Raw genomic sequence first — 20,702 nt, 5'->3', positions numbered from 1 at the left:
ACTGGTAGGCACCCAAGTTAGTGAAACTGTTGCACAACTCACAATAGAAACTTTCCAGTTTTATCATTCAAAAAGCCTTTAAGATCTTCACACATTATTAATTCAACAAAGTCATGTCATTTAAACATTCCAACAACCCTTATTTATCTTCGCCTAATTGGTGACGTTGGAGTCCTGGTGTGGTGCTGTGGAATTAAGCACTGGACCGCAAGGTCGGTTTAAACCACAAGGTCGGCAGTTCGAACTCACCAGCACGGATTCGATGGCATTTACCAACAACAATTGATGAGGTTAGTTGGAGACCAGAGCTGGGAAGTGGTAGAGTCAAGATGCAAAGCCAGGTAGTTTGACTTCAAAAACAGTGAATGCTTCTTTCACTTCGGAAGCAGACAATTCTACTGAAACAAAGGCATTCCCTATGCTCAGACACCAGAATTGGAAAGGAGTCCATATAGGACTGGAAAGGATTCCCTATGGAATTGGTCAAGCTGATTTTCTAGGAAAAGGATTTCTTCGTTCAAAACAATGGATGATCCCTCTCTATTTGACAGGCTTTGTTGTTGTTACGAGCCTTTAAGTCCGTTCTGACTCCTAGTGACCCTGTATAGTGTTACCAACAAGCAGCTGTTGAGTTTGAACCACCGACCTTGTGGTCAAGTGCGTATCCTACAGGGCCACACCAGGACATTAGGCTTTGAAATTAGTTATTTTTATCTAGTATGACGATGTAGGGTAAGCACTGGACTGGCAACCACAAGATCGGCGGTTCAAACCCACCTGCCACTTCTTGGAAACTCTACAGGGTTGCTGTGAGTCAGGATGGACTCAGTGGTATCTAACAACAATAACAATGCATTTTATTTGGGCTAATGTTAAAATATTTATATTCTCTGAGCACACACTAATGGCAACACAGAAAGATCCTGAGTGACAAGGTGAAATATAACTAGAATTTTAAGTTTACCAAGAAAATACACAAATCCAATAATCAATCCATGTAATGAGATACTGTGAGGAGAGTTTCTAGTATCTGCGGTTGGTGATTGTCCAAAATATGTATTAGTTACTGTGTCATTCCACTAGAACAAAAGGCCCAGTATGGACCATTCTTTGATGTATTCTCTTTTTTTTTATGTTTTATTGTGAATTATGTGATAGTTTACATGGGAGAACATTATCTTTACATTCATCCTATCGTATATCGTTTCATTGCCATGGTTACAATCCCTCCCATGCATTATCAACCAAACAAAGGGTATACCCTATAAGCCTGCACAGGCTCTGAAGGAAGTCTCCTTCACTGGGCATCTTTGGTGTATTCTGTAAGGATTTAACATGGATACTGAGTAATTTCTTTTAGATGATGTAAAAAAGTGATGACAATGCCGAAGAAAAAAATGAATGTTAAATGAACGTTCATATGTGCCTTCCTTAACTTGTTGTTAAAGGCTGTCAAGTCAGTTCCGGCCCAAACTCTATACTGGATTGCTATGAGTCAGAACTGACTGGATGGCACTCAACAACAATCTCTGTGGGAGCAGACAGCAACTTCTTTCTCCCAAGGACCGCTGAGCTTTCATTTAGCAGCCAAGCACTTTAACCCAGAGCTTCAATGCAGTTCAGCCATGGCTGATGGAGCAACACACCAGAATGGATTTGAATTTTTAAAATGTCGGTTAACCAGAACAGAAAAATAATAGGCCAAAGCCCTGTTAGAAACTTAATCTTCACCTTAGAAAACAAGGGCAGTGATGGCAGCTGAATCACTTGAGCAGCAGAATTGGAAACAACAGTGCCCAGGCTCAAAGACGACAAGTGACCGTATCACTTTGAGTATGTCATCTTCTCTACAGTCCTGGCAATATTCCAATGTCACACATTAGGATCCTGAAAGGGCTCCCTAATGCCTCTTCTGAATTTCCCATTCCAGGGCCTCAATCTGTAATTTTCCCCATTTCAGATAGCATTCCAGATCGCCCCCATTTAAAATTTTTGGATCTGTTCCAGATTCGTTTCATTGGCCATGACTGAACCAGTTCAAACTGGTTTCAAGCCTTGCTTTAACCACTGTGCCATCAGAACTCCTAGCATAGCACGGTTGTTGTTTTTGTTGTTGTTGTTGTTAAATGCCTTCAAGTCAATTCTGACCCCTAGCGTATTGGGTTTCCAAGGAGTAGCTAGTAGGTTTGAATCCCAGACTTTGTTCAAACTGACCTTTTAGTCCAGTGCATTATCCCACAGCAACAGCAGGACTCTTTGTTGTTTTTAGGTGTCATTAAATCAGTTCTGATTCATATAGACCCTGTGTACAACTGAACGAAACACTACCTGATCTGAGTCATCCTCAGTCATTTCTATGTTTGAATCCATTGTTGCAGCTACGGTGTCAATCTGTCTCTTTCAGGGTCTTCATCTTTTTCACTGACCTTCTATTTTACCAGGGACTGGTCCCACCTGATAACATGTCCAAAGAATGTGAGACATAGTCTCACCATCGTCCCTTCTAAGTAGCACTCTGACTGTACCTCTTCCAGGACAGATTTGTTTATTCTTCTGCTGTGGCCATTTCAATATTCTTCATCAAAAGCTTAATTCAAATGCATTGATTCTTCTTTGGTCTTCCTTATTCATTGACCAGCTTTTGCCTGCATATGAGGTGACTGAAAATACCACGTACTTAGTCAGATACACCTTAATTCTCAAAGTGACACCATTGCTTTATAAAGAGGTCTAGGTCTTGACTGCTGCTTCTGTAAGTGTTGATCATGAATGCAAGTAAGATTATATCCTTGACAACTTCAATCTTTTCATGTATCAAGATGTTGCTTATCCAATTATGACTATTTTTGTTTTACACATGAAAACCCCATGTTCTTCAGGATGCTGGCATGATTGGTGTGGCAGTGGAAGTGGGTAGAATGGAAAGAATGATGTTGGAACCATACTTTTGGAGAAAGAATTCATCCTAATCTGCACTTCCTGTCCTCTTACTTCCCATGAGTGGCAAGTCTCTCTATACACTTGCATGTCTGGACTTCACCCCAACTTCCTTTCCAATTAAATTAATGCAGTTTCACTAAACCAATATTAAATACTCAAATGCCTATTATGTACTGTGTACAATGTCAGGTAGCACACAGGACGGCGAGAATTTTAAACTACTGTGCCAAAGAACATAATGCCTAAACACAATGCATATACCCTATGTAAAGATGTGGCTGTCACTCAGCTGCGGTCAATAGTTGCCAGGTAAGAATGTAGACCCCATGCTGCTAGATAGTTTGGTTATTCAAGAGAAGCTGGTGATCTAAAATTTTATGTAAACTCTTCCAATTTTTACATTGTTATTGTTGTTGTGAAGTGCCCTCGAGTCGGTTTTGACCCATAGCAACCCTGTATAGGGTTTCTGAAGAACAGCTGATGAGCTTGAACCACCGACCTTGCAGTTCAAAGAGCTTTGCAGTCTGGCGCATTAACCCACAGCGCCACCCCAGGACTTTTACAGAATAGCAGCCAATTCACGTTTTTAAAAATACTGTGCATTTAGCTCATGGAGCACCAGTATGACTAGCTCTGATCTAGTGGAGAGGCTTGGACTGCACAGTAGAATATAATTAAATTTGTACCCCAACTTACCCCATTTTGCATTGTCCATATGAGAGTGTAAAGGGGAACTTGTGGTGTCTGCTGTTGTTGTTTAAATGCCATCAAAACGGTTCCAACTCATAGCGACCCTGTCTAAGATATCTAAGGAGCGGCTGGTGAGTTTGAACCACCAACCTTGTGGTTCAAACTGGTGTTTGGTATAAATGAAATGCATCTTTGAATCCTCTGTTTTATGATCTCTACGATTCTTTCTCCAAGTCTCTTGTTCTAACAGCATTCCCTTCATTCTGCCCACCTCCACTAGCACACCATTCTTTCCAGCATCTTGAAGAACATGGGATTTTTGACTCAGATATGACCCCCTTTCAGGAGTGGGGCATTCATCTCCTCAGCTACTGGGAGAGTTAGTAGCCAACAGCTCTCAACTGAGTCCCTTTGCAGGAATTATCTTCAGCTGAAGGGAGTTAGTTACCTCACACCACTAGCTAGGATCAGCTAGACACAGCCCTCAAAGTGGGACCATCTGACAGGTTGTTTCCGCTCCTAAACTCCCTAAAGGATTAGCTAAGTCCTTTTCTTTGACTATGGTTAATTCAGCTGTTTCTGCTCAGTCCTATTCCTTTCACTCTTGCAAAGTGTTGATCCCTAGGGCATTCCCTAATAAATTTCCTGCTTGCAAATTATTTCATCTTAGAGTTGATTTTTCAAAGAATCTGAACTAAATCAATTAGACCTCTGAGTGTGGTCAGATCAGTGCTGCTGAATCACGGACCAACCAGCAAGCACTGAGGACCTCAGGTGAAGTCCTGATAGGCCCTAGCACAGTGTAGCAGTGTGGCCATTAAAACTGTGACCAGTGGTGATGGGGTGGGGTGAGTGGGATAGAACACCAATGGAAGAATGTGCGAATAGGTGCAATCTATCAGACTTTAATATGGGGGAAATAGTAATTCTAAGAACTATGGAATTTGGGAGCTCTTGGAGTAAATCTATGCTTTGGAGAAAAACAGTGAAAAGTTGGGAAGGCCAACTGTCTTATTTATCTAATGCTGCTATAACAAATTACTACAAGTGGAGAGCTTCATCAAACAGAAATGTATTCTCTCCCAGTTTAGGAGGCTAGAAGTCTGAATTCAGAATGTCAGCTCAAGAAGAAATCTTCCTCTCTTTCTCTCTGTTGGTTCTGAGGGAAGGTCCTTGTTTCCTTGTAGCATCTATGGGTTTGTTGTCCCTTGGAGATCTCATTGTGTTTTGCATCAATTGTCCCCTGGGTCTAGGATGTTCATAACACAGGGATCCTGGGACCAAAGAATGCACTCTGCTACTGGCTGTTCTTTCTTGTTGGTAGTGAGGTCCCTCTGATCCCTGCTTGCTTCTTTAATCTCTTTTATTTGTATCTCAAAAGAGATTGACTTCATTGATGAAAGATACAACATAATCCTGTAGATTGTGGCCTGCCTCATTAACATAATTACCTCTAATTCTACCCTATTAATTTGTTGTTGTTATGTGCCTTCAGAGTCTCTTGTGACATTCATTTTGGTCCTTTATTCCTTTTCTGTCTTTTTAATGACCTTTTGCGTTTTTTAATGTATGATGTTTTTTGTTTCATCCCACAAGTCCTCCGGTCTTTGACCATTAATGTCTAATGCATCAAATCTGTTCTTGAGATGGTCTCTAAATCCAAGTAGCATACACTCAAGGTCATATTTTGGCTCTTGTGGGCTTACTTTAATTTTCTTCAGTTTCAGTCTGAGCTTGCATATGAACAATTGATGGTCTGTTTCATAGTCAGCCTTTGGCCTCATTTTGGCTGATGATGCTGAGCCTTATCCATAGATGCAGTCAGTTTGACTCCCATATATTTCACCTGGTGAGGTCCACGTGTATAGTCATCAGTTATGTTGTTGAAAAGCTATTTATAATGAATAAGTCTTTGGTGTTGCAAAATTCTATCGTGTGATTTTCAGCATTGTTTCTGACACCAAGGCAATATTTTCCAGCAACATATCTAGGTGACAGAGGCAGTGGCATAAAGAGAGCAGCAGAGGACTATGTAGGTCCAGGGACTGAGAAAAGCAGTACTTCTTCAAGCAGGAGGCTGGTTTGCAAAATGTACCTTTTGGACATTTAAACAAGTACATATGTTCAATGTGGTATGTGTACATCAAAGGGAAAAAAAGGCTATAGAGGTAAATACTATTAGCTGATGGTTCATGGAGGGAACTATAATCATTGCAATGATTTGTTGAATGTAAAACTGATCATCTGCCCTGTAAACCTTCACTCAATTCACAATAAAAGCTTTAAAAAAAATTCAATAAATTGAAGTTTGAGTTCCTTAAAAAAAATTTGATATCTCTGTTTCTCTATTTTCAGTCTTGTAGGTTTGTTTTACTTTAATACTTCTGTATCTGGATTTAGTTCTGGGTGATGATGTCATATATGTTAATCTCAGGTTGTTATATATGCTGTTGTTGGTTCTCAGTCCAAACAACACCCTTTAGTATTTTTTGTAAAGTTGGGCTGGTTATTACAAATTCCTTTTATTTCTGCCTAGCAGGAATGTCCTAATTTTTGCCATAATATTTGAGGGATAGCTTTGCTAGGTGTATGATTCTTGGTTGGCGGTTTTATTCTTTCAGAGTTTTGTACATGTCAACCCATTGCCTTCTTGCTTGTATGGTTTCTGCTGAGAAATCAGAGCTTAATCTTACTGGTTTTCCTTTGTGGATAATTTTTGTTTTTCCTGAGCTGCTCTTAGTATTCTTTACTTATCTTTGGTTTTGAAAAGTTTCATTATTATAAGTTTTGGTGATTTTCTTTTGGTATCTATCCTATTTGGGATTAGTTCAGCTTGTATGCTTCTCATATTTGTGAGGTTAGGGAGGTTTTCTTCCAACAGTTCTCTCTGTGCTGTCGATTGTCTCTGTCTTTTCCAGAATTCTAATCACCCGTAAGTTGTTCCTCTTCATGGTGTCCCACATAACTCTTAGGCTGTCTTCAGATTTTTTCATTCTTTTTTTTTTTTTGGATTGTTCACCTAGCATACTAGTATCGAAAGATCTCTCTTCAGACTCACTAATTCTGGCTTCTGTTGCTTCATATCTACTCTTTTTCCCTTTCAATGTATTCTCCATTTCTGAAATCTTAGTATTACTCCTCTGGATTTTGTATTGTTTCAAATTTTGCATTTATTTTGTCTGTGTTTTTGAAGTGTTTTCCTGAAGTCTTCTAAAGTTTTTTTCTGTGTTCTCCTTGCTTCCCTCAATCTTTCTGTCAATCTCTTGAAGGTACCTAAATATCACTCTTTTAAATTCTTTTTTCAGTTAGTTCCATTACTTTTTCTTCCTCAGAAATATTTTTGGCTCTGCACTTTGGTAATTTGTTTGAGCCATTCTCTCTTGTTTCTTCACATGGCCTAAAGTTGTCTGTTGTCTCTGGAACATTGTGGTGGTGTCATATGTATGTTTAATTGATGAGAGTATGTTGATGTGTTCTTATGTTTTCACCATCTGTCTATTGTGAGTGTAGTTAGTGAATGAAAGCATGTACTCTGTTCTCCATTCACCATTCATGCACCTCAGTTTAGGGTGGATTTAGCTACTGTCATTCATTGATCAGGTGGTATCAGAGCTGGTATTGGCTCTTTCTCAGTGGGTGGAGCTGCAGAGGGTATGGTTGTGACTGGGTTGTATGGGCATGGTTGCTGTCTCCTGTCAGGTGGAAAAGAGGAGAAACCTATACACACACACATATACACACACAAGGGGAAAAAGACAATAATATACAAACAGGCAACCAACAATGAAAAGAAGAAAATAGTAAAGGAAGTAAATAAAAATAGACGGCAACCAGATAAAAAGGATATAATAACTACAAAGAGAAAACAGGGACAGGAAAATTGAACTATAGAAGAGTAAATAAAAAGAAGAAATTTAAAAAAGACAACTTAGAAACATCAGGGAGAGGGAAGACGAAAAGAGAGAGTAGAGAGTAGTAAAGAAAGACTGGAAGAAAAAAGAAGAGGGGAAATGAGAAAGAAGAAAAGAAGGAAAAATTAAACTAGAGATATAAAGGATAAAATTCAAGGGAATGGAAAGAAAATAAGAAAGAATAAACAAACAAAAGCAACCATACAATGAAAGGAAAAAAACAAAACAAAAGAAACAGTGCCACTTTTGGACCCAGAGGAGGAAACTCTGCGAGGCTCCTAGCAGCCAAGGAGCTCCCGAAATGTGTGCATGAGAAATGTGACAATGGAGTTCCTGTAGGCGGAAGTATTCTCTCTGTTCAGAGCACTAAATCCAGAAGTTATTTGTAGAAGCCCTTGATGGAGCTGGTTTCAGTGTTTGTTAGGACCACAGGAAAGCTGGAGGCTGAGTGGTTGGTTATGAGGGTTTCTGCTAAACTAAGGTTGGTCTTGTGGCTCTGCAGATTCTGTAGATCTGGAATGGAATTGACCTAAATCCAGGCACCAAAGCCATGCAGCTGCCCCCACCTCACACTAGCATTGCTCACAACCAAGTGGCTCTGAACTCTCAGAGAGCAGAGTCTATACTGAGGTTGATGAGGGTGGTAGTTGGTCACACCTGTAGTCACCAGGGGAGTTTGGGGGGAAAAGAAGAAATCACACCTTTTCCATTGCCTGTGTGAATCTACTTTGCTAGATGACCTTCTATTTCCAAAGTTGCTCACAAAAGTTCAAGATGGTCACGCTGTGTCTCGCTGACCATTCATTCACCAGTCTCCCTCTCTCTGCATCCCTGCTCAGCTTCCCTTCCCAGCAAGTACACAATCCACTTGTGTAACCTTTCCACGGAAGTTCAGGGTTCTAGGATTTTCATCTGTCTGTTTCATTTGGTCTGAATATCTTTATTGTAGAGGGTCTATATAGTACATCTGCCTAGTCTACCATCTTGCCAGAAGTCTCCCACTTTATGCTCTTTTAAGAACAATCTATATGGGTGGCTGGCTGGCTGGCTGGCTGTGTTCTGTCGAGTCAGTTTCTACTCATAGCAACCCTGGATAGGGTTTCCAAGGCTGTAAATCTTTTACAGGAGCAAAAGCCCCATCTTTTCCCATGGAGCACCTGGTAGAATCAAACTGACAACATTGTGGTCAGCAGCCCCCAGCCCACTACCAGGAATTATCTATATAGGATCAAATTAGCAACAACTCAAAAGATTTGATAAGAACCTTATTGGGTAGTGAGTTTATGTGAATGGGGCAGGAACATCTAGGAAAAGGAAGGTGTGAAAATAACTATTGATATAAGAATTAAAGTAATAAAATTACATGTTCACATGTTTTTTAAAAAACAGACATATTTGATATTTGACAGAACCCCCACATCAGTTCCTTGGCCTATCGAATAAGAGCTTTCATAATGGGGGGAGGACCAAGTGGAAGCTTCTAAAACTGCTCTCCCACACCCAGCCAAGACACTAAACTTTTTTAAAAAATTGTGTCATCTGGTAGAATGAATGGTAGAAATGAGAGTATATGTACCAAGTAGTTAGGTGGCAGGAATGGAGACTATGCACAGGCCCAGCTACCTGGGTTCCCACTCACCACGGCTGGTTGATGTTGCCAAATGCCCTGTCTGCCAACAACAGAGACCGAAACTGAGTCCCTGATAAAAACTCCATCCCTCAAAGAAACAAGTCAATCAGTTAAAGGCAGTTCACTTCTTCTACCCTGAACGGAATAGATACTGGGAGAGAAACACGTTCTGAGAATGGGTTTGCTTTTACTGCCTACAGTGTTTTTTACTTTTTTGGGGTTGGGTGGGGAAGTGGGAGGAAAAGTAAGAGTAGGGCTTAGCCAGCACCACTAGCTGAAGGAGTCCTGGGGTGGCGCTGTAGTTAATACGTCAGACTGCAAAGCCATTTTAATTGCAAGGTCGGAGGTTCAAGCTCACCAGCTGCTCCTTGGAAACCCTATACAGGGTCGCTATGGGTCAGAATTGACTCGACGGTACTTCACAACAACAACAACTAACTGAAGAGTTACAGAGTGCTTGATACACTGACATTAAATACCACATAATATCACACTCAACCAAAAAAGCCATCTTACAGCAAAAGAAGTAACAGCACTAGTACATGACCATGGGATCTGCTGGGCCTATAAGGAAGCTGCTAGCCCAATAGGATGATGAAATGGCCTTTTAGAAAGCACAACTGAGGCCTGCTTGGAGATGATGCCCTGAGAAGAGGGGTCACCATCCTCCAGGACAGAGCATATACTCTAATCAATAACCGTTTTTATTGTTAAGTCCCTAATAGGTAGAATACATGGATACAGGAGATGAGAGGTGGAAGTTTCCCAGTGATTCACTTGGGGAGTTCGTGCTTCCCATTCCCACAACTCTGGGTTCTGTAGATTTGGAGACCCTGGTACATCAAAGAGGAACACTTTCATCAGGGGAGCCATAAAGAGACTCATTAAACTGTAAGCTATGGTTGCCTCCCATTCACTTGGGATGACTCATAGGAGTCACCATTCAGGTAGGGATAATTGGCCCAGATCATCAGGAGGAGGAGAGGGTAGAGAATACATTTAGCAGCTCACTGGGGCATCTGTTGGTTCTCCCTTATTTAATTTTGGTAGTTAATGGACAAATACAGCAGCCACAGTCTGAGAAGACATAATGACCAGAGCTCAGACCCTCAGGGATGTGGGTTTGGGTCGTCATATCATGAAAGGCACTGAGACCAGCAGAGATACTAATTTGTGTCACATGAACTTAAAATGGAGAGAGAAGGGAATTGATGATCAATTGTGGTCTTCAGACCAGAACTATAGTTCATCCTACTGAACTTACCCTTCTGTGTTTTCCCCAGGAAGAGACCAACCCGGATATTGTAGGAACTCTCCCCAGAACTTATTATATGAAGAAGGTGGGTCTGAGCAGTACAAGAAGCATTTTATACTAGGAAGCACCATGGTATCTCTTTTCAGGTTGGAAGTCCCCATTCCCCACCTCACCCCTATGCTGGGAAGGCTAGTGAAACTCTCTCAGGAATTGCTATCGTATGAAGAGGGCCACTTTACCCAAGGTTATATCCTCTCCCCATGAAAGCCCACTTCCAACAATGCAGTGACACAGGGGTATAAGGGTCTGACCCCCTTGCCCCAAGGTGGGACTACTCTGAAGGGCCTTCTCAGCTCCAAGGCTCCTTGTGGGAATGGCTGAGGTCATTGCTTCAACTATGTCTTTAACTCTTCCTTTGGCCAATTCTGTTTTCTTGTTCCACAACAGGTGTTAAGCCAGAGAGCACTCCTCAATGAACTTCAAGAAAGCAAATCACCAACTCAGAGTCTTTTCATGGGACCCCCTGCTTTTTACTAACTCTGAGTCTGGCATGCTAATTCACCACTCTAAACCTCCCTTTCCAGATCTCCAAGTAGAGATGATAATGTAGCTCCTGTTTCATAGGCTATCATGAGTGTTAAATGAAATAATCTATGTAAGGGGCTTGGCACAGTGTCTGGCAACCAATAGGTGTTTCCCAGTTGGTAAGAGAAGAAATGGACCCACTGGGAATAGAAAAGATTCAATTTGACTCATGAAAGAAAAAAAGGGTTATCGTATGGGAGATAAGCAGGGAGGAGAGAGAGGAGTTTACATGTGTTACAGGGGGTGGCAGGGAACATTTTGTTGGAGAGAAATATAATGCACCCTGCCCAGTGTCCTAGCTAACATTCTTTCCTTCTCCAAAAGTGTCCACTTTTTAAAAAAGTAAACAATGAAGGGTATGTATCTTTCTATGTATTGGTTGTTGTTATGTACCATCAAGTTGACTTTAACTCACTGTGACCCCATGTGACAGAGTTTTCTTGGCAATAATCTTTATGGTACCCACACTCTTTCTGCTAAAGGTAACCAGTTCACCTGGTTCTGCCAATGAGATGTGAACAGAACTCTACTGAGTGAGGTTTCTTTAAAAACAACAACAACAACAAATAACTATTGTTTCCTGATTTGAAAAATGAAAGAAAAAAAAAAGAAATTCAGTTCTCAGCTACAAGGCTTCTAACCAGTTCTTCCTGGTTCAATTATAGCCAACAAAGAAAAACTGGAATGGACCCAGATTTTAAAATGTGGGTGAACCAGAATGATAAGTAAAACAGGAAAATTACAGGGGGGAAAAAAAAACCCAAAAGATTAAACCCTGCTAGAAATGTAATCTCCCACGTAGAAAACAAGGGCAACATGTGTGTTGCAAAGTAAACAAATCTCTTGATGGACAGAGTTGGAGAAAATGGTGGCCAGCTCAAAGATGGTAGCCAACCTAGTGAACCACACCACTTAAAAGTGCGTCCTTTTCCACAGTCCTGGCAATACTCCAGTCTCCTGCATCAGGCTCCTGCAAGGGCTCACTACACCTCTTCTGAGTTTCCCAGTCCAAGGCTTTGTGGTAAGTTTTCCTGTTTCGGTCGTTGTATATTTAAAATTCAAGTCTGTTCCAATTTCACTTTCTTGGCTGTGAATGAGTCCGTTTGAACCAGTTCAAAGCCTTGCTTTCTGCCTTTAGCTTTTGCCATTTGCCTTGCATTCTTTTCTTTCTTGCTGAGAGAGCACAAATTCAAAGCCTGAAGGTAAAGTCACCATTTTACTAAAGTTGACAGAGCTAGAAACTAAAAGAAGCCTGGGCCCCTGATACTTCCCCAAGCAATTATACCAGCCCTGAACTCCCTACCCCTGGAGTTCTGGTTACAGAAGAAAAACAAAACCTTTGTTTTGTAAAGTGTGTGCGTATCCAGTCTCAGTTTCATGATACAGAATGCAACCTTAACTGTTAACAGCGAGTAGAAAGAAATGGAAAGACAGAAGAGTTTTAAGTTGTCAAGTGCCCTCCGGTCGTTTAGCTGTTGATTAAAGACTCAAAGGAAATAAGAGAAGGAGCACTTTTAGGAGTGATGTTGTTGTTAAGTGCCTTCGAGTTGATTCCGACCCGTTGTTGTTGGTAAGTACCATGGAGTCGGTTCCAACCCATAGTGACCCTGTATATGGTTTCCGAGGAGCAGCTGGTGAGCTTGAACCGCTGACCTTGCATTTCAAACAGCTTTGTAGTCTGGTGCATTAACCCACAGCACCACACCAGGACTCCTTTTTGAAGTGTTACTATGGGTTATAATTCAAATAACAGATGTAGGGATTACCTTTAGTTTTGGTTACTAGGTTCTTTCTCTGAAGGCAATAACAGGCCCCCAAACCAGGCCATGTGGGATTTATGACTTATTTGGGTTATAGTTCATAAAATATGTATTTATATCATTATCATAAGTAGTAATGATATCATTAGTACTATTATAACAAAAAACCAAAAACTATTATAACACTGTTTTACAGGATTGTGGAATACCAAGAGACCTAGAAACAGGCTCTGTCATATCTTTGCTCTTTCGATTTGAGCCAGAAAATATATTTACTTTGTCTATTCTTTAAAGTCTACCTTATCCCTCCTGGCTAATCTTGCCTGGACAACTTCATTCTTATTCCCCTGACCTTTTAAAAATTTCATTATTAAAATTTTATTTTTGGTGAAAATATACACAGCAAAAACCCACTCCCGTTCAATAGGTAATGAGCAGAGTTCCCCGGTCTTCTTACCTTCATCCCCCATGTTAGGGTTCTAGCTCTTCGCAATATAAGCCACAGGAGAACAATTATTATAAGTTTGTTTTTGATTGATTAATCAAAGGGGAACATAGCTAAAACAATTAGTTACTAGTTAATTGTTATCAACTGCTAAGTAACTGGTGTGGTGCTGTAGGAAAAACACTGGACTGCTAACCACAAGGTTGGTGGTTCAAACCCATCACCAGCCACTCCTCGGAAACCCTATACAGGGTCACTATGAGTCAGAACCAACTCAACAGCATTTCACAACAAGTAACAGAAGCTACTATGAAGACTGTGACGGTTAAGGTTATGTGTTAACATGGTTAGGCAGGATTCCCAGTGGTTTGGCGGATATTATGTAATCATCCCCCATTTTGAGATCAGTTGAAAAGGGAGTTTCCTTGGATGTATGGCCTTCTTCCTGTATATATATGGATGTTGTGGCAAAGTTCACTCCCAATCAGTCATGCACCTGTCTCGTCATCATGTGACTTCTGGTTCTGGGAACTACATCAGCAACCTGATCTCCATATTTTGGATTCACCAGCTTCTGCAGTCACGGGAGTAAGGAGAAGCCTCTAGTCTGAAGTCTGACCCATGGGTTTGGTACTTGCCGACGTCCACAACTGTGTGAGCCATATCCTTGAATAAATCTCTCTGTATATATTTATATATGCACTTCATGGTTTTGCTCCTCTGGAGAGCTTAAGACAAGGGCTCATCTTATGTGAGTGTTCTGGTCTGGCCCTTCAGTGGGCATTATCATCCATGCAATATTATTTACGGTATTTAATATATTATAACATGTATGTTGTTGTTGTTGTTAAGTACCCTGGAGTCAGTTCAGACTCATAGTGACCCTGCACAGGGTTTCCGAGGCTGCAGATCTTTACGGGAGCAGAAAGCCTTATCTTTCTCCCACAGAACAGCTAGTAGTTTCGAACTGCCAACTTTAAGGTTAGCAGCCTGATTCATAAGCACTATGCTACTAGAGCTCCTTGTAGGAGTCCTGGTATGGCACTGTGGGCTAAGTATCAGACTGCAAAGTCATTTGAACTACAAGACCAGTGGTTCAAGCTCACCAACTGCTCCTTGGAAACCCTATACAGTGTCATTATGGGTCAGAATCGACTCAACGGCACTTAACAACAACATACAATGTATGGTGGTGGTTATGTGCCGTGGAGTCGGTTCTGACTCATAGTGACCCTGCACAGGGTTTCCGAGGCTATAAATCTTAACGGGAGCAGAAAGCCTCATCTTTCTCCCTGGGAACAGCTGGTAGTTTCGAACTGCTGACCTTGTGGTTTGCAGCCCGATTCGTAACCACTACGCTACCAGAGCTCCTTATGCAATGTTGTTGTTATGTGCCGTGGAGTCGGTTCTGACTCATAGCTACCCTGTATAGGGTTTCCGAGGCTGTAAATCTTTACGGGAGCAGAACGCCTCATCTTTCTCCCGCGGAACAGCTAGTAATTTCGAACTGCTGACCTTGAGGTTCACAGCCCGATTCGTAACCGCTACGCTACCAGAGCTCCTTATACAATGTATAGAGTGGAAAATAGTGTGAATACTGTTTTTTACTAGTAGCATTGAGCTTTTCCAAGTCCTGCTTCTAATGTTCCATTCATTTGTTACTGGTTTCATAGCTACTTAACTTGAAAAGACTCCTCAAAAAGATATTATCTACAAGTAGATGAATTTCATCTTGGAACTCTCATGGCTGCACACTTTGAAAATCTAGAACTCCGAATGTCTAACCCATTTAAAACGAAATGGCTCATTGGATTTTATCCCATTTGTTAGTTTGTCCCATGCTTACTATGCAATGAAATAAACTTTTCAAACCCGTCAACTAATTCTACAAGGGTGCTGCTACTCTTGCTGTAACACAGTTAATGTATTTCCATTTTCCTTGATGTCAATCAGTTCTCTTTCTCAACTAAAAAAGACACCTTTATCTTAAAGATCACATTATGTGTGTTTTTTTTGTTTTTTGTTTTTAAATATTTGGGATTCTACTGACACTCTCAAGACTTCTGGTGTGGTACTATAAGATCAGCACTGGACGGCGAACCACAAGGTCAGCAATTCAAATCAACCAGCTGCTCCTCGGAAACCCTATATGGGATCGCTATGAGTCGGAACCTACTCTAGAGTACCTCACAATAGCAACAACACTGATACCCTCTGACCTTCACAGAAGAAGCAAATTAAAGTTATTTTAATCTAGATAATATTAAAATTAAAAGTTGCCATGAAGTCAGTTCCAACTCATGGCTACCCCATGGTGTCAAAGTAGCACTTTGCTCCATAAGGTTTTCAATGGCTGATCACCAGGCCTTTCCTCCAAGGCCCCTCTGGTTAGCAATCAAGCATGTTAACCAAATACACTACCCAGGGACTCCAAATATAGTCAATGCTATTGCTGCAGCTACAAGCCATCTAGTCAGTTCTGACTCAAAACAACCCCGTAAAGGGTTTCTGAGATTATAAATCTTTATGAGAACTGAAAGCCTCATCTTTCTCCCACAGAGCAGCTAGTGGATTCAAACACTTGAACTCACAGTTTGTAGCCCCAACATGCAACCCACTATACTATCATGGTTCCTTAATATAATTACTTGGTTGATTGTTGTTGCTATTAAGTGCCATCAAGTTAGTTCCAACTCAGAGTGACCCTGTATAGGATTTCCAAGAAGTGGTTGGTGAATTTGAACTGCAGACCTTCTGGTTCAAAGTGACCTTGCAGTCCAGTGCTTTATCCCACAGCACCATACAAGGATGCCAGGAGTCAATCAATCCATTTACTTAGGTACAGGTAAACTGCATTGTAACCCAATGCAATAAGGGTGGAAAATTTAATTCACACATTACTAAAAATGCCTCCATGCTGTGGACTCTTACTTTTAGAGAAGTGCGAGCCACACACGAAAAAACAGACATGACCAACATTGACTAGATCTTCTCCTCTCCTGCCCAATTCTCCTGAGACTACGTTAGTAACAAGAGTAACTGTCAGTCAGCCCCTCCTGTTTAGCTATGATTTAAAAAAGCAGTCAGGGAATGGTTTAAAGTTAAGAAAGGTGTGCGAGGGTTGTATTCTTTCACCATACTTATTCAATCTGTATTCAAATAATTCAAGAAGCTGGATTATATAATGAAAAACATGGCATCAGGATTTGAGTAAGACTCATTAACAACCTACGATACACAGATTATATAACCTTGCTTGCTGGAAGCAAAGAGGACTTAAAATACTTTCTGATGAAGGTCAAAGGCCACACAGCCTTCAGTATGGGTTGTACCTCAACATAACGAAAACAAAAGTCCTCACCACCAATAAATAACATGATAAATAGAGAAAATATTGGAATTGTCAAAGACTTCATTTTGCTCACATCAACCATCAATACTCATGAAAGCCTCAGTCCATAAATCAAATGACGTATTGCATTAGGAGACCTGGCTGGCCAGCAGTTTGGCAAGACCTGGGATCTCCTGGGCCCAGAATCAGTGACATAGCCACAGAGGACTACATTGGAGGATGAAGCATACAGCTGATAAGAAGAGAGGGCATATGCACAAGAACATCCACACTTGCAAATAACACCCACTTGTCCTGGCTTCAATGGCTGGATGATCAGAGCTCAACTATAGAAGAAGAAAGAAGAGGAAAAAAAGAGTAATCTGATACAATTTGATGAACTTGGCCTACACCTATGGATGCAGTAGCTCAAAAGAGGGAACAAATCTTTAGAGCGAGAATCATTCCCACCCCCTCCATACACAGGGTAGACAGGGATGGACAACTTGGACATTAGCTACCCAAAATGGGGGGTCGGGGTGGAGAGGGTGCCTACAAAGGCAAGAAGTGACTGGCTTACAAGCTTTCAAGAGGGATCCTAGATCCAGAAGGTGTGGAGGAAGGTAGAATCTCCACTGAGTAGTAGCCAGTGTGTCTGGGCGGGGCTGATGAAAGGAAATGGAGATAGCACTCATGTGGTACAATAGTGAATAATTGTTATCAGGACTGACTGTGAGGGTTGGAAATGTAAATGTAGACATTTTGTAGCAAAAGGAGGGGAGTGATTGACTTTGCAGGCCAGAAATGGAGGCCCCTGGGACCATCAAGGGAGAAGAGCAGAGAGTGGGACCCTACCCAGAGAAGCAGTGATGCCAGAGATGGAGGCAGAGACGATGACATGGAGAGATGGAGTTTCTAGGGACTTTAGACCCAGAGAGGAAGAAAGGCTGTGTGCTGATGACCAGGGGGCAGGCTTATACTCTTTGGTTGGTTGATGATACATAGAGGGGATTGTACCATGGCAATGTAATGATATACAATAGAATGAATGTAAAGCTAATGTTCTCCCATGTAAACTATCACATAATTCATAATAAAACAGTTAAAAAGAATATATAAAAATTGTGAAGACACAGGGAGGTGTACAAGGGCTAAAGGGGATAGAGGTAAATTGTGTTATATATAAAATCTTGGAACAACAGTGTTCTGTGGATAAATACATGGGCAGATGCACAGGTTGAATGGGTATGGTAGAAAAGTGGGAATATACCCACAAATACATAAGGGTTTGAAAGAGAATATCTGTACATGGGTATTTATCTTTCCTGAAAACACACCTATGAATTGGTGGAGCATACAATAGGCAAAATGATGAAAACTTATTAGATATTATCAAACATCTTAAGGCAAAGAACGGCTGGGTCTAGGGGCTCAGGACCATAGTCTCAGGGGACATCATGGTCAACTGGCATAATATCCACAAAGACAATGTTCTACATCCTACTTTGGGATCTTAAAAGCTCATGAGCGGCCATCTAAGATACAACTACTGGTCTACTTTTCCATGTGCAGAAGAATGAAGAGTGGTAAGAACTGAACATTTTTGGAATCAGTTAGTCCAGTGAACTAATGAAATGTGTGAATATCAGTCTCCATGTCTCTGAGACAGATTAATTAGATGGTTCTCTGAAAGGGATCACATTAGAAGGTCCCAGATAGAATGGAAAAAAATGTGGAACAAAACTCAAAATTATAAAACAAAACCAGGCTTACTGGTCAAAAAGAGACTGAAGGAACCCAAGACTATGGCCCTCGACCACCCTTCAGGTCTGGACAGGAACTCACCCGCATGGCCCAATTTTCAGCCAAGCAGTAGATAGGTATATAGGGGGGACAACAACACTAGTAAGGTAAGCTCACCATAAAATGGTCAATCATTCAAAAACGAAAGGGCAACAGATGCTTAAGGACAAAGTTGAAAAGGGTTAGGAAGGTGGGTGAAATGGAAATAGGAGCCACATGGAGGAAGTGGGATAACTGTTGTTATATGGAGGGGATTGCAGTCATTGAAATGAAACAAAGTGTATGATTTGTTGACTGTAAAACTGATTATCTTGTATGTAAACCTTCACTCACTTCACAATAAAAAGTTAAAATATATATATATGTATATGTTGTTGTTAAGTGCTGTGGAGTCGATTCCAACTCATAGAGACCTTGTACAGGGTTTCTAAAGCTGTAAATCTTTATAGGAGCAGAAAGCCTCATCTTTCTCCCGCGGAACAACTGGTAGCTTTGAACTGTTGACCTAGCGATTCACAGCCTGATTTGTAACCATATATAAATTCTTAGAACTCATTTATAAAAAAAAAAAAAAATCACAATTTTAAAATAACCTAAAGATCTGAGTAGACATTTTTCCAAAGATATGCAAATTATAATACTCACTAGAAAATATATTGAACATCATCAGAGAAATACAAATCAAAACTACAATGAGGAACCAATTCATCCTACTCTATTGTTGTTAAGTGCCCTGGAGTCTGTTCTGACTTACAGAGACCCTGCATAGAACTTCTGAGTAGTAGTTGGTGGGTTTGAACAATGGACCTTGCAGTTAGCAGTCCAGTGCTTATGCTACAGCACCACACCAGGACTCACCATCCTACTAGTCAAAATATGACCTTGAATATATCCCACCTGAATTTAGAGACCATCTCAAGAACATATTTGATGGATTAATGACTGAAGACCAGAAGAGTTGTTGGGTGACATCAAGAACATCATACAAGAAGAAAGCAAAAGGTCATTAAAAATAATAATACAAAAAAAAATTTTTTAACATCTCTAAGAAGACAGGACAGAAAGGAAAGACCAAAGTGGATGTCAGAAGAAACTCTGAAACTTGCTCTTGAGAATGAAGAAGCTAAAGTGAATGAAAGTAATGAAGTAAAAGGCTGAATAGAAATTTTCAAAGGGCAGCTCAAGATGACAAGGTCTAGTACTATAATGAAATGTGCAAAGACCTGGAGTTAGAAAACCAAAAGGGAAGAACACTTAGCATTTCTCAAGCTGAAAGAACTGAAGAAAAAAATTTAAGTCTCGGTTTGCAATATTGATGAATTCTATGGGCAAAATATTGACTGCCACTGGAAACATCAAAAGATGATGGAAGGAATGTACAGAATCACTGTACCAAAAAGAATTGTTCAGTAATCAGTCATTTCAAGAGATGGCGTATGATCAAGAACCAACAGTATTGAAGGAAGAAGTCCAAGCCGCACTGAAGGCACTGGAGAAAAACAAGCTGCCACAAATTGATAAAATACAATTGGAATGTTTCAGAAAACTGTTACAGCATTTGAGGCTCTCACTCATCTATGTCAAGAAATAGGGAACCAATAACCAACCAATTGGATGAGATCCATATATGTGTCCATTAAAAAAAATAATAACCCAATAGACTGCAGAAATCATCAAACAATATCATTAATATCACATGCAAGTAAAAGTTTGCTGAAGATAATTCAAAAAAAATAATTGCAGTAATATATTGACAGGGAGCTGCCAGAAATTCAAGCCAGATTTAGAAGAGAACTAGAGATAGCCTTGCTGATTTCAGATGGATCTTGGCCAAAAGAAGAGAATACCAGAAAAATGTTTACTTGTGCTTTACTGACTATACAAAGGCATTCTACTGTATGGATCATACAAACTATGGATAATGTTGAGAAGAATGGGTATTCCAGACACTTTATTGTACTCATGAAGAATCTGTGCATAGACCAAGAGACAGTCATTCAAACAGTACAGGAAGATACTGAATGGCTTAAATCAGGAAAGGTGTCAGGGTTGTATCTTTTCACCATATTTATTTAATCTGCATTTTGAGCAAATAGTCTGAGAAATTGGATTATATGAAGAAAATGTGGAATTAGGATTGAAGGAAGACTCATTAACAACCTGCAGTATGCAGATGACACAACCTTGCTTGCTGGAAGTGAAAAGGACTTACTTAAAATACTTACTGATGAAGATCAAAGACTACAGCCTTCAGTACAGACTGCACCTCAATGTAAAGAAAAAAATCCTCACCACTGGACCGATAAATAACATCGTGATAAGTGGAGAAGTGATTGAAGTTGTCAAAGACTT

The sequence above is a fragment of the Chrysochloris asiatica genome, unplaced genomic scaffold, assembly GCF_000296735.1.
Source record: "Chrysochloris asiatica unplaced genomic scaffold, ChrAsi1.0 scaffold00266, whole genome shotgun sequence".
In the NCBI taxonomy this organism is placed as follows: Eukaryota; Metazoa; Chordata; class Mammalia; order Afrosoricida; family Chrysochloridae; genus Chrysochloris; species Chrysochloris asiatica.
Note: the sequence above shows the minus strand (reverse complement) of the source record.